Source organism: Camellia sinensis, chromosome 14 (genome assembly GCF_055761805.1).
Source record: "Camellia sinensis isolate YWXY chromosome 14, ASM5576180v1, whole genome shotgun sequence".
Taxonomy (NCBI): Eukaryota; Viridiplantae; Streptophyta; class Magnoliopsida; order Ericales; family Theaceae; genus Camellia; species Camellia sinensis.
In genome coordinates this window covers 116,638,524-116,654,743 of record NC_138974.1, presented here as the reverse complement: position 1 = coordinate 116,654,743, position 16,220 = coordinate 116,638,524, and the positions used below count along the sequence as shown (strand labels likewise).

The 16,220-nt window shown below is 33.7% G+C and overlaps 1 pseudogene across 1 annotated transcript; it reads right to left on the bottom strand.

Moving 5' to 3' along the window:
• Positions 1-2,388: 2,388 nt before the first annotated feature.
• Positions 2,389-11,410, bottom strand: LOC114280465 (uncharacterized; annotated as a pseudogene). The gene is made up of 3 exons (XR_014351467.1): positions 11,160-11,410; positions 9,374-10,127; positions 2,389-2,868 (listed from the first exon to the last, which is right to left on the bottom strand). The product of XR_014351467.1 is annotated as an uncharacterized LOC114280465 (transcript).
• Positions 11,411-16,220: the final 4,810 nt, after the last annotated feature.

The following is a 16,220-nucleotide window of genomic DNA, read 5'->3' as shown; positions in this document are numbered from 1 at the left end:
TGAATTTAAGAAAACTTAAAAGAGTGGCCTCAATAATTTGAATAATTTATTATGTAAAATTCTATGTGTACATGATCAATAAAAAAAAAAAAATAGATTAATCTAATAATCATAATTTTTTTTTTATTTTATAGTGTTTGTCACAATAATAATAATAATAATAATAAGGGCAAATTACCAATACCCTCGGAGTTTGACTAAAATATGAATTCCCTTTGAGGTTTATATTTACATAACAAATTGTCCCCCTCATTTATTATGCAAATATAAACCTCGAAGGTAATTTGTAATTTTCCAAACCTCAAGGAGAATCTGTATTTTAGACAAACCTCGAGGGGGTGTTGGTAATTTACCCTAATAATAATTAATTGTCTATTTTTTCATAGACACAAAATTTAAAAAAAAAAATTAAGATTATTATATCAACTTAATATATACTGAGAGTCTTATAAAATGAATAAATTATCAAAATGATATCCGTGATAAGCCTCGTGAGCCTCTCAAGTTCTCTTGAGAGAAGCCCAACCCTAAATATCATAATTTACTACTGCATGTAAGAAGTAGTACACATGAACAGAAAAGCCATATTTGGATCAAGCATAATTTATGCACTGCTTCCTCGACTTCTCATGAACTGAAGCCTAAAAGGAACATGAATGACAATGAACAATATAAGAAATAATTGTGACAATATTCAATCAACACATGCCAAAGCTGAAATAAAAGTCAATAAATGCATTGCCATTCATTACCAAGTTAGTTACCATTGCAAAAGAAAATATATAAATTGAATAATTGGTAAGAAAAGAGTATAGAATGCCTTAGCTCTAAAACCAAACTAATGAAAGTACAAAATGTGAAAACGTTTTAGCCAATGTCACCATTGTGAGAGGAAATATGAACTTGAATAATGGTAGAAAAGACAACATGAAGCAAAATCATCCAAATGCAATCTCAAATTCTTATAATTAAAATCCATTGCATAGAAAGATTACACAAATATTTATATATTGTTGGCTCCTATTTCCAAGATCGAAAAATTCTAAATAGGCAATACAATGATAATTTTGAATATTCTAGTCCTAATATAAATCCTATAAAAATACCCATAATACAACCCATAGACCATACTGCAATTCATCCTCCATCAAAATAAAATAAGTTTTGAGGAATTTGAATATTCTATAGTCTTCATAAAAACAGTGTAAAAAGTTCAAAAACACAACTTGACCCGTAGTACAACACCGGGATCACATTACAATCCATCCAAATCTAATAAATGTACCTGTGCAAACTTTCCTTGGTCACTAAAATCTAATAAAACATAAATAAATGTACCTATGCACATTAACCTAAAATTAACAGATACATGATCCAAACTAACCTCAAATTTGATAACACAATGTCCAAAGGGCACGGGCACTCTCCATATAAAATTTTAAGTTTGCCTCTTTTTCTTGTTAGCATGCTTTGTTTCAATATTTGTTGGACCTAGACAAAATGTTCGACTAGCAAGGACAAGTATGAAGTTGCTGCAAGACGAGCTTGACAAACTCAGGCTTAAAAATTCATGATGGCCTCAACATCCAGAACAAGGACGGTGACCTTGCCAAGAGTTACCAATCAGCCACGACCGACTACAGCAGCACCTGGAGCACCACTATTCGAAGACCAGATCAGAGAGTATCGTCAGGACCAACGACGAAACTATGTCTTGCAAAGGAGAGCCAGAAATGCACTTCAAAGGATACGAGGACGACCCTCAAATTCTAATACTTTGGAGCAACAAAGTCTTGGGTCACAGAAATAAAAGCCTCCTAAAACATTCTTTCAAGGGAATCTTCAGCAGTAAAAAAGAAAAAAATTGTTAGTGAATGTTTCGTTTAGTTAAAAGAAGCGGGGGCCAAAAACACCAAGAATAATACCTATAAGATTTTGAATTGTTAATGGGTGCATCATTGAAGGTCATAGGTGCTGAAGATACCCCACAACAACAGAGCATCAAGGTAGTTGTAACAATATTTCAATGCATAAACACAATTGAACTTTTACCATCAATGCTAGATATATAATATGCAGACTCCAGTGGATGTTAATCAACATTGCATAAAAAGTCCAGCAGCATTGCAAATGAAACATACAAAGTGTTTTGATTACTTGATATCTCAAAATATTAATCAAAAAATTCAAAAAAAAAAATTTGAGCAAAAAACCCTTTAGAAGAGGCAAAAGCTTATATCAAGTCTATTTCCCAAGGAACCTTAGGTACAGTCCTGACTAAATCATCCTCTTATTACGCAGCAATTATTGCTTTTCAATATACTAACTTGAGCAACATACAACCATCATATGTGAAAACGTGGCCGTCATAATCTGATTTGACCAAGATTGACAACTCTAAAGCAGTAATTTGCAATATAAGTTTCTTCCAAAGTTTTGGCAAATTATTAAACACACCAACAAATATCTTTATACCTCAAGTAAAATATCATTAGTATAAAATAGCAACTTAAAAGGCGAAAAATGTTAAGTCACAGGGTTTTTTTTTTGGGGGGGGGGGGGAGATGAATAAAGTCACCGTCCCCTTGAAAGTGCTTCATTCAACTCCTCGAATGATGACGGAAACAGCTCTATATAACGACTCCCCAGAGTCATCCTATCCTTAGCCATTGCTTCTTTTGAATCCTCTGCGCTAGCAAACTCCACAAATGCTTCACCAGTTAGCCTCCCATCCCAATTAAATGTCAAGTGAATCGCATCTTCCGACAACACAAAATCTTTGAAGAAATCTAAAATATCACCCTTGCCAGCTGTTCAGCTAAATCCTTCCCCTCATCAGAAGATTTTCGTTTACAAGAAATGTTGGATCTGATAAACGAACCTTTTCAGATTTATAAACTCCTAAAGGAGAAAAAATAACACACTTCATTTCATGCGTAACAGAGTAAGAGATAGGAAAATGTAAATCAATAATAGATATAAGAAACAAGTCCTTGTCAACTAACAACCAATTCCTCAAGGGGAAACTTAGATCCTCCACTTTTAACAATGCCAAAATTATATCAGATTGTCATTCCTAATTTGCATGAAATAAATCAATTATAAAAGTCATGCTTCTCACCAAAAATTATTTGGATTGTTTAAAAAAAAACCACATAATATATCATTGCCAATAATATTCAAACTACCAGCCAAATATGTTAGAGAGCAAGAGATCATCAAACATCTCGTAAACAACCACCATTCAATCCCTGGGAAACTTTGAATATATTAGTAAGTGTAGCTCTAACCAAGGTTATCATAATCCCAATCAAGATCTTATGATCCATTTACACACAATCAATTTGGATTGTGTAAAAAATCCCTCGTATGTAGGATCTTTTCATTATGATAGTTAGATCTTATAGGCTCATCGAATCCCGATCTAGATCTAATCCAATTTTTAAGCAATGTTTTGTATTGTATGGGCTGGGATAGTACAAAGTCCTCCAGGTTTTCATACTTTTCTGATTGTAAATTTTGTGTTTGTTTCCTAAAATACCAATTTTTTGTGGTCCAAATGACTAAAATAAGTAATATTAAATTAAAATGGACTTGGAAAAATAAACTAGGGAAATAGAAATTCATATTGCAATAATTTAGGAGAACTAGCTTGTCGAAAGAAACAAACTCATTCTACTTTGTTGTATCTCCTCCCACCCCCTCTCTCTCATATTGCATAGTAGATTATCTGACTATTTTTTTTTCCCCTTTTTCTACATTTAGTAAAATAGCCTACGGTCTATTTATTCGTTTGATTCTCTTTGTTTTGGTTTCTTGGAGAATCCTTTTCTTTTACTCTATTTATGCTTTTCTCTCATCTTTTTTTTATAGTAATTGTATACTGAAACATGATACGACTTTTAACCTAAGAAGCATGGGCACAGACACGCGACGCGACACGGATACGACACAGACACGCCGACACGTTAATTTTCAAAAAATGCAGGACACGACACATGGGGGACACGCATGAAATATATAATTTTATATATTTATTATATGTTATATATAGATGAATATATCATTCAAAGATAAAAAAAAAAATACAATATGACACTAATTCCTATAAATTTATATGTTTTTTGTTTTATTATTGTATCTAAAGTTGTTTTGTTCAAACTTATAATTAGTTTCACATGTGTCTAATCGATAAACACATGTGTTTAAGAGATACACACGTGTGTTCTCAAAGTGTCCAAAGAGTGTTCGGGTGTTTAAAAAATATTAAAAAATAGGATATATTTTGAAGGGTGTCGAACACGTGTTGGAGAAGTATTCAAAGAGTGTCAGCGTCTGACACGGACACGACATGGATACGTCACCTTCTTAGAAGTGTCCGTGCTTCTTAGCTTTCAATCCCTTTTTCTATTTATTTTCTTGGTTTTTGATTTTCCACGTTTTTCGTTTATCTTCCGGCATTATATAGCTCTTTTATTTTATTTTGAAGTGTCCAAAGTTGTTCTTTGTTTTATTTATTACCATTGCAGGACGCAACTATATATTTAATTTTATGACACATTAAAGTAAACTTTTTTCTTTTATTTATTTATTCTCTTTAGAGTTTGCAATCTATTTTCAAATCCAACTTTGTTAACTTTTACTATTGAGTTTTTCAATTGTATAATATTATATTTATATTTTACATGGAGCATTAGAGCATCTCCATTGGTGTAGTATTTCTTTGTACTATTTTTAGCACAGTAAAAATGCACTTTATACAGATTTGCTACAAGCCACTTCACTAGTGTGTAGAATTTATTGTGCCAAGATAGCACAAGTGCTCCAGCAATGTAGTACTTTTCGTGTTATTTGTCTTTATTTGCTACCTACCGATCAACTACTAATTTAAGTCAAAGTTATCATATTTTTAATTCCATAGCCATAATTATATTATCACATTTTTCTTTTTTCTAATCTAGAATTCCTCTCTTGAGTATCTCATAGTTGCTCATTAAAGTTTTCAATCAAATGACAAAAACAAAAGCGCTTATCTTCTGTTACCTTGCTCTTTCTATGCAATTCTTTTTCAGCCTTCCTTCCATACCATTAGACCTTTTAGTTTTTGGAGAATCAACAACGGCTTCAATTGGATCTTGAATGGAGTCTAGAGAAATAGAAGCGTCAAAGGATTGGAGGTAGAGTCATCATGACTCATTGGGATATTGCTATTAACGTGAAAAATAATTTTTGTGAGAATTTCAATTGTTATTTTAGGTGAAGATTTCAATTTCTTTGTTGTTAGATTAATAATGGCATAATACATAAATTAAACTCTCATTATAATGGTTAGATATAATTTTATTAAAAAAAAATATCAACTAGTCAAGAGTGTAGTATAAAAATAACACTGTGCTATATCCTTAAGCCGAATTTGGCACAAGAAATAATACTATGCTATTTTAGCACAAAATATACTACATTGTTAGAGTGAGTGTTTTATGTTGTGTTGTGCTCTACTTTGACACTGCTACACCTAAATACTACACCACTAGAGTTGCTCTTATATTTTTTCACAAATTTTTCAATTCTTTTTTAATATAATTTAGGCTTATATTGTGTATATATTTTCTAAGAAATGTTTATTCAAATTAAATTACTTTGCAATTTTTCTTTTTTGGTATGATCTTACAATCAATCTATTTCTATGATCCGATCCTGTAAACCCCTCCAACGATCCAATGTAAGATTCCGATTTTGACAACCCTGGCTCCAACAATCATAGGTTCACGTGTATATGACATACAAAGCACAAATGCATCAAGTCATGGTCAACCCTATGACATTCAAAACTATGTTAAGAAGAATTAGCTAAATGGCCACTTTGTGATTGGCTTATCCAAGAAATAACAATTAAAGTATTCTCAAAGTTTGTCAATGGCAACCTGTATTCACATAAAAATAGCATTGAAAGAACCTTGACAGTAATTACCTCCCACTTTCAGATGATAAGAAGAAAACACAGGATTAAAATAATTGAAATTTCCAAAATTTATGATGCAATAGTGGAGCCCAAGTAACTAATTGAAGTCGGAATTCCACCGTCACAATTGACAAAGTTGAAATTATCATTAATAAAAATAGTAAACACCAATTAATTAGAAAACTTAAGCTAAATTTATGCAATAATATATCGAGTTATTTATACCAAGACCCCCTCAACTATTAACAAATATCACTTTACACCCCCTCATCTATGAATCCATCATTTTGACCCCTTCAACTTTAAAAAAGTATCACTTTCACCCCCTTGCAGACCATCTCTCCAGACCACCTCCAAAAAGAGTGTATTTGTACAATTATCATAGTTGGGGGAGTCAATATGTATGGATTCATAGATGAGGGCAAGATTGTTAAAATCGAGATCCTAGGTAGGATTGATGAGAGGGTCTGGTGGATCGGATCATAGGATCGGATTCAGGATTGTAAGATCTTATTTTCTATTAAAAACAAAGATAAAAATACAAATTAGAACTTTACATATTAAAAATAAGGTGAAAAATCATAAAATCTACAGTCCTACTTACGATCCTACCTACAATCTTGCACGATCCCATATGATCCTACACGATCCTACTTGTGATCTTGTTATAATATTGATCCTACAACGATCTGGATCGTTTTAGCAATGTAAGATCATAGGATCGTACAATCCTACGATTCGAAATGCAAATTTAATAACCATGGATGAGAGGGCGGTAAAGTAATATTCACTAATAGTTAAGAGGGTCTTAGTGTAATTAACCCTAAAATATCCAATGGGATTTATTAAAATCAAACGAGGCATAATCAAAGGGAGTCTTTTGAGCCTATTCATGTCTTTACAGTAAGGTCTACGTAATAAAAAAATGTTTCTTTCGTTATATATTGTATACATTACTATTTTATCAATCTTTAATTTAATTTTTATTTTCTTATCATATTATTCATTAAATAGATCCAACTAGACAAATGGATCCATTACGCTAACTCGTTTGGGCTAGATACCAAGTTATCAAAAAAAGGTTAAACACATCAAACTCTAAATTTTAGGATATGCTGACTCGGCAAAAAGAATAAAAAAATTAGATATGAATATGGGGATACGTTGTCTAATTAGAAGGATTGCAACCATATCCCATGCCTGTGTTGGGTTGGGTCGACACGGTTACTTGAAGATTCAATGTAACATAGCTCTCCAAGCAAGGGTTTCTTTGCCTTTTACCATTCCACAAGTTTATGCACCGACAATGAAGGGAAAATGCTTGCTACATGGAAGATAAGGTATTGCAAGTTTGTGCTAAGAAATTTTCAACCAGTATCATTGTTCATTGCAATTCTAGAGCCATGGTCCAAATCCTTGCAAAGCTAGTTCGTAGGTCTTCTCCTTAAAATATCATTTCTAACTTTCAAAAACATTGAAAAGCTACAAATGGAAATTAAATTTTGTCAATCGTTCAGAGCATGCAACTAAGTACAGATGGTTTCGCTACTATAGCTTTCTGCACAGAAAACTACAGATTTTATCACAGGTGAGCAAGGTTTTCAAAAGCGGCCGCAACCGTTACAGTTGTGGTGGTTACCGCCACCTGTTACAGCCACTTTTGCAGGGTGATTGAGATTCACCAGTGTGTCGGCCGTAGCAGCTGCCATAGCAATCGTAAAGGTGCCGTAACAGCCGTAACGACCTGTTACGCACCGTTACGTAACGGTTTCGAACTGCTTCTTTGGAAAAAAACACGCAAAAAAAGGCTAAAAATGAGAGAAGAGAGATAGAGAGAGGAGGGAAGATGGAGGAGCAAGAGATAGAGAGAGAAAAGAGGAAAGATGAAGAACATATTATTGATTTGTTAAAACTATAAAACCTAAGCTATTCTATTCAGCTACTATCACTCAACCATTTTGTTTGTGTGTGTCTATCTATATATTGTTTGATGATGATAATAATAATAATAATAATAATAATAATAATAATAATAATAATAATAATAATAAATGCGGTCATTATCTATTTAGATTGATTAAAATATATATATATATATATATTTAGGCTCTTATTTATTCTCTTACTTTTGTCATTGTTTATCTTATATATAATAGTTAGTGATTGATTTTTTGTATAATATAACGTCATTAATTATTAAAATAAAATGTAAAAAAATCAGTTTATAATGATTTAAAAATATGAAATATATTGAATCACACTTAAAAATTTACAAAAATTGATCAAAATTTATTTTAAAACCCAATAAATATGATCATGGAAAAAAAAATATGCGTATCAGCAAGTTTTTTTCAAATTGTGCGAAAAATAAAAAAATTCACAGTTCCAATTACCGCAACCGTTACGCTACGGCCTTTACACCCCACAACTGCAACCGCGCTACCCCCACCGTTACAGCCACCGCAACCACTTTTCAAAACCTTGCAAGGAGTGTCATTTATTTTTCCTACCATGGAGGGTTACTCTTACACTCAAAGAGATCTCACCATGAGCTGGTATTTTCTAGTTCCATACTTCCCCTGTGGCACTCCAGCCTTGTCATTTTCTTGGGTTAAGACATTTATGTCTCCTCAGTCTGTATCTAAATAAGTTCATTAATGAACTGGTAGGTATCTAAGACAAATCCACACCTAGAGACTCTGATTTCTGAAAGAAAAAATATATATATATATAGTTTTACAACTTATTTTTTCATGTAAATTTCATAGGGAAGCAGTCAGCTAAAAAAATTGCGATTGAGGTTTCAAAAATCATTCAAGGAAAAGGAATTCAACTAATTACAAGAGTTACTGAAATACCAATTTTAAATGAAAAATAAACCAAGTTTTCAACTCCAGCTTCTTCGTCATTAGTTGTGGTGATTGAGTACAAGAAGAGTCAGTGAGTCGTTCACACCAGTCAGTGATATCAATGCTTGTGGCTACAGTGACAAAGTGATCATGTTGGAATGGAATCATGATGTAATAGAATGGGTATGGATGTGGTGAATATGGTACAAGACTCCTAGTAGTGACAGCGACAGGATGTTAAAAACAGTGACAAGGACATGTGCTGGCAAAGTTATGGACAATGTGATGCAAACAGGGATGATTGTGATGCTAAATATTTGGATACAAATAAACCCAAATTTGAATACAGTCTCAGATATAAGGCATAGCTGCTCAGTAATTTTTCTTAAACAAAAGACATCTTGACGTGTAAACAAGAAATCAAAAGTTTACTACTTCCAAGTCAAACTAAAACTACTAAAGCAAAATCCAAATATCATACTAGTGCTAAATATAATATTAATAACTAATATATAATATCAAAATAATAAAATTATATAAAGAAAATTTAAAAAATAGTCACCGGCCCCTCGAAATTGCTGCATCCAACTCCTCATGCGATGAAGGGAAAAGCTCTACATAGCGATTTCCAAGTGTCTTTCTATCCTTTGCCATTGCAGCTTTTGAATCTTCTGCATTTGCAAATCCCACAAAAGCTTCCCCGGTTGACCTTCCTTCCGAATTAACCGTGATATGAATTGAGTCTACTGAAAGTACAAAATCCTTAAAGAAATCCATAATATCATCCTTGCCAGCTAAGAATGGCAATCCCCTAATTCGCAATACCCCTGTGTGTTCAGCTGAATCCTTTCCATTATCAAATGATTTTGCTCTAGAGACATTTTGGTGAGGTGAACCACCACGTGACTCTGAAACTTCATTTGCTATGGCCTTATAGTATTCCTTCCTTTTGCTTCTGAAAACCTCGACATACCTCCTGCCAATGTTCTGCCTTCCTCTGAAGAGCAAAATTGACTTGAAGAGGATATGCCAAAACACAGTAAGCTTCCCCTGTGAACTTCCCATTCTTGTGGACAAAAAGAACATCAACTATGTCAAGACCATGGAAGAACTCTTCAATATCAGCTTCCGAGCAGTCAAATGGAAGGCCTTGAAGTCGGACAACAGGGAAAGGAGGTGGCTGGCCAATATAGAAATAAGGAGAAGGATTATACATAAAACCAGAACCAAGAGAAGTCCCATATGAAGAACCCTGATCAATCACCCGCTGCCGCTTTGGACCCATTTCATACCCATTGCCAACATCTCCATATCTACTTCATACCCATAAATCCACAAAAGAAACACAAATAACAATCACTTGTCAGAACTATCTCCAAAAATCTACATTACTCTACTCTGTTACAACTCTAAAGTTTTAATTTCAAATCCTTTTCCTGAACATAGAATCAAGAATAAAACTTTGTAAGTGAAATAAAATATGGGTTCTTAATATCTCAACTTAATTCGTTCTTATCAATATATACACATACACACTTAATTCATAAGTTATAGCTCCTGTACGAAAGTATGAATGACCCTTATTTTGAAACCTACATCAGAGCTAGAGTCAGAGTCACGGTAAAATATTTCATTTTAATCTACCTAGTGCACTTTTAAATCTAAACAAGATGCTTCATCAGAGAAAACAGAACAAAACAATCAGAGAGAGAGAGAAAATTATGGGTTATGTCTATCCTCATTAAACTCAGGCAATAGTTCTTGTAAGAGATTGAATGATTCACTTTCAAGCCAACATCAAAGCCATAAGCTCAACCACTCCAATCCAATTAAAGCAACATAATCTGCTTGTATTAGCCAGGTAAGGAATATGTAAAACCAATTATTTACCCTCTTCCTGATACATCTTCAAATCAAAACTACATCAAACAAGGAAAGAATAACAAAAAGAAATCAAATAAAGGCTTCTGGGTATATCTAACAAATTCATAATTCACAGTTCAGCCTAAAACACCTCAATGTTTCACCATGTCAAACCCGTATAAGACTCATCCAATGCTAACCGCTCAAAAACCATTAACGCAACAGAAGCCAATCACAAACCACACAACCCATGCAAAGATTTATGCTAAACACTTGAGTTTCTCATTGCTTATAAAAGTTTGTATCAGACCAACACAAACCCCTGAGAAATAAAAGCAATTAAATTTAACAGAGAATTAAAATTTTGGCTTCTGGGTATCTATAATATAACAATAAATCTTAGAAAATATGCATACACATACATAGAGAAACGCAAATATACATAAGTACATACAAATATATGTAAATCTGAGACATGAACATACCCTCTGTAGAACATTATCTCTACTACCCAATGCCAATTGAGCTTTCCTCTTTTTTCTCTTCTCTCTTTTCTCTTCTGCTTGTTTATGTCTCTCAACTCAACCTCAATCAAGTAGTAGTAGTAGCAGTAGGGTAGGGAATTAAGAACCAATATGTAATCTTAGGCCCAACGTGTGCTGCTCCGGACCAATCCATGCATGTAAGCCACGTTTTAGGGTTTGCCCGACGCCTTTGAAGCATTGATGGATGGACGGATGGATGGTCCACCTTGAATTTTAAGAAGACAAAAAAAAAAAATTGAAATAAAAAATTGTAAGAACATTTATTCATAAATTTCTTTTTATATATTTATATTTTATTTTATTTTATTTAAATTATTTTTATATATTTTAATAAGTTTAATGAATGATATAGTTATCAAAATATCTCTAATAATAATAGGGTGAAGTATGAATGTTCAATATTTCGTGATGTGAACATCCACACGTTAATATAAACATATACACTGTCAAATATAAATGTTTATATCATTAAATTGTTAAGGATTTAAAAAAATATTTATAATGGTGAAATTATTCATAAAATATTTTAAATATAAAAATTAAGATTTGATAGATCAAATATCTAAATACTAAAATTTCTTAAAATATAAAGATATATTATGAAGATATAAGTATTGAAAAAAAAAAATTCCTAATAAGTTCTCCAAAATCCTACCTACTAGATGTTATGGACATTGCAAAAAATTCTCCTTAATACTGAAATGAGAATTTCCTCTCCCTCCCATGTGGCCCTATTGTGAAGGAAAATTTGGTAGGTGTTACTATATATCGCAATCAATCACCAATTGTTATGTCTCTTATTTTTTTATTTTTTGTCACTAACATTAATAAATGGATCTCATCCTTTTTTTGAATCACATTCAATTTAAGACGGCATGTGATTGTGCCCTTAGAGAACCATCAAATAATTTTGTATTATTTTATACTAATTTGCTCAATGAAATAAGATTAGTAGACCATTGTTCATCGAATTTTAAGATTGTTTGGACAACTAAAGCCGAATTTAACTAGTTTGACCAACTTTCGACCATTTGGCAAGCAATGATTGACCAAACTTGATTTGCTTGATCCTTATCTGCTAAACAAATTAAGTTTGTTCAATTCTGATTAGATTAATCAAAACAGTAAACCCATAAAAAAAATAAAAATAAAGAAACTCTAAAAAATAGTTCTCTTCCGTGCTACTACCTTCTCCTTTTCCCATCTTGACTCCCAAATGCTCAATTTCTTTTTCTAGCAAGTTGTCATTCTCATCTAGGGTGGTGAAAGTGAGACAAAATGGAAGAGAGAGTGGAAGAGGATAGATTTAAAAAAGATTTAAGATTAAGGATGGAGGTATATTAGGAATTATAAGGGTTGTAAAGAGATAAAAATTTTAAAAATTTATAGTTAGTGGAGTGAAAAAATAGGTGCGAAAAGTTAAATCTATGACGTAAATAAAAGCTTCATATTTTGAAATGCTAGTAATTTTTTTTATTAAATTATGAAATTGAATTTTTCTACACACATCAAATTTTCGAGATCCATATTATGAGGTTAAAGACAATAATTTAACAATGATAAGCAATTAAAGAAAGAAAATGACAAAACAACAAGATTTGAAACAATAGTCCGGCCACATTTGTCGGCTACCCCGAGGCCTGGCCTGGCCTGGGCCTACGAATGTAGTGATGACACCTCAGAACACTCTTTTTTGTTGTTCAAAAAAAAAAAAAACTATACACACAAAAATAAATAAATAAATTTTAATTTTTTGATTTGTTTTCATTGTGAATTATTTGTTTGTTTTTGTTAAATAAAAATGACAGGAAGTGATATTTTAATCATTAAACTCAATAAAAATTAATATTTTAGATATTTTATGTACATCTATATTATGTTTAATAACTAAAATATTATTTTTCTATCAGTTTTACTTAATAAAAATAGATGAATGATTTAAATTGAAAACAAATAAAAAAAATTAGAATTTTAATTAATAAAATTAAAAACTCAATATTTATTTTGTTATAAAGATCGAACCCTAATGTTTTTTTTTTTTAATTTTTTTCAAAAAATAATGTCATGTCTATTACAATTGAGATGCCCATGGGGTACATCAAGAAAAAGGGTTCATCCCTTGTAAATAAGGCTAAAAGCCATACAAAAAACCTCTGGGCCACAACAAAAAGGGATAAGCTCTCATCCATAACTTATTTCTCTATATTTTTTCATATTTCCTTTATTGCGCTCAATTCTAAACTCACATCAATGATCCGAACTGTTTATCTCGTAGGTTTCACAATAAAGGCCATCTATATAAAACATGAGTTTCATCAAACATTTATAAATATAAGAAAAAAAATCACATTTTGTTTTATTAAATGAATGACAAATGTGATTGTAAACTTAAACCATTCATTTTTTTAAAATAAAATGCTATTTATTCATATGTTTATAGTTGTCTAATGAAGTTAATTTTTTGTATGAATAACCTTTATTACGATGTTGTAGACGTTCCCGAACGCCCTGGGAGGATTAAGTCCCGTTCTGTTCATTTGGGGTCACTACAGCTCGGACTCTCAAATTGTCACGGTTCTTAATCTGAACCAAAGAGTCCAAATCCGGCAAATCGTTTTGAAAAACAGATTTTTGAAAAGAAGTGTCAAACATGGACTGCTTTTCCAGATACAGAGTCGCCACCTAAATATTTTTTTTAATGGGAAATTTAGGAAACCCTGACTCGGTGCCAAAGGCCACGTGTCCGTCATCACCAAAGTTGCCTCGGCTCGGGAACTTGGGTACGATTGGGGAAGGTCACTTCGTGAGCACCCCCGCTCGCCCGATCACAGATCAGCCTCTACTAACCATGATATCTATTTTTGAAAACATTGTGTGTTCTTATTCCGGTTATTAGCCTAGATTACTATGTGATGCGCACAGCATACAAGTATAGACTGGATCGCCTGAATTGGAACAAAACATTTCATGTTTGTTTGTTTGAAAATAGTTTGATGGTGCTACTCGCAAGTAGGCTAAGACGTGGATTTGCCACCCTCAGGTGGGCTTAGAAAACATGATTTTTGCCACTATCTAGTGGGCTTAAAACACACATTTGATGATTTGTTCCAATCCAAATAACCCAACCTTCACCCACAGGCATTCAGGCAGTTATATCACATAAGCAAATATCCTCATGGTAAGCATGCTATTCATGGCAGTCACTCACACGCATGCAAGGATGCTCAAGCATAAAACTTACCGAGTACTCCAAGCCAAAACAGAAACTATGTTAGAAATCATGCATGGTCCTAAACATACAGAAATGCCTAATGCAACACATGCAAAATGCAACTATAGTAGGCTCGGCTATTCTAAACATGGCATATGGAATGCTACAGCTAACATGTATTCAACTTGGAATTGAAAATACAATGCAGTTAGTATGATGCGCCGAGCCCGGTGCATGCAATACAGATGAATGAATGCAAACATGCTGTCATACTGTATGCTAATTGAAACATGCCCTAATCTAACCATCATAAGCGAAAAAATAAAAGGGAAGAAAGACGTGGGGTTGGAAGACATACATCACACTCACGCACACTTATTACAGTTTTGCCCTCTCTTGGAGGGTCCGAATAAATATACAGTCCCGAATAAAAGAATAGTACAGTCCAAATAATGTACAAATTCCTAATTAATTAACGAATTAACTAAAAAAATAAATAAACTGGCATACAAGCCAGGGACTGCCTTGACTCTTCTCCGGGTGATGAATGATGCATGTGCGAGTTGCCTTTGCGCGGAAATCCATGGCGATGCCCCGATTAGCCTCTGTTTGCACTTTTTCTTGAAATGCGCGCCAAACTCCGAAAAGTTGCTGATTCTTGATTTTTGCTGCAACAGAGAGCAGGAAAGGGGCATAGCAATGTATTTCACAAATATATGCATGCCTCGATTCTCATGCCACCAATCACGCATATCGATGCATGATGGCCGAGAAGCCGAATTGCGCAATTCAATGTAGAATGAATGTACATGAAAACACAACAAAACCTAACTCCATCATGGATGATCCGGAGTGTCGGCGACTGGGGAATTGAGACGCGTTCATCACTCGGAGTACGAAACGCACCTCGTTTCCCGCGCCCGGGCTAACTCCTATTCCGAACACAATGCAACATGCATGACATGCATGAATGCAACTAAGATACAGCCTAACATGCACAATGCTATGAAAATGAGATGCCTCGAAATACGTGCACACGGGCACGCAAACCAAGGAAATGCATGAATGCGATCTAAGATACAACCTAGTATGCACAATGCTATGAAAATGAGATGCCTCGAAGTGCGTGCACACGGGCACGTAAACTGAGGAAATGCATGAATGCGATCTAAGATACAACCTAGTATGCACTATGCTGTGAAAATGAGATGCCTCGAAATGCGTGCACACGGACACGCAAACCGAGAAAATGACATACGCAATGCAAATGACATGGAAATATGATATGGGCTTACACAAACATGAGAGAGCCTCAGCCACACTCACATAAGAGGTCGATGGATGAAAATGAAGTGCCTCGAAATGCGTGCACACGGGCACGCAAACCGAGACAATGGCATATGCAATGCAATATGGCTAAAATGGCATATAGAATGCAACATGGACTTATACTAACATGAGAGAGCCTCAGCCACACTCACATAAGAGGCCGATGGATGAAAATGAAGTGTCTCGAAATGCGTGCATACGGGCACGCAAACCGAGGCAATGGCTTACGCAATGCAATATGGCTAAAATGGCATATAGAATGCAACATGGACTTACACTAACATGAGAGAGCCTCAGCCACACTCACATAAGAGGCCGATAGATGAAAATGAAGTGCCTCGAAATGCGTGCACACGGGCACGCAAACCGAGGTAATGGCATACGCAATGCAATATGGCTAAAATGGCATATAGAATGCAACATGGACTTACACTAACATGAGAGAGCCTCAGCCACACTCA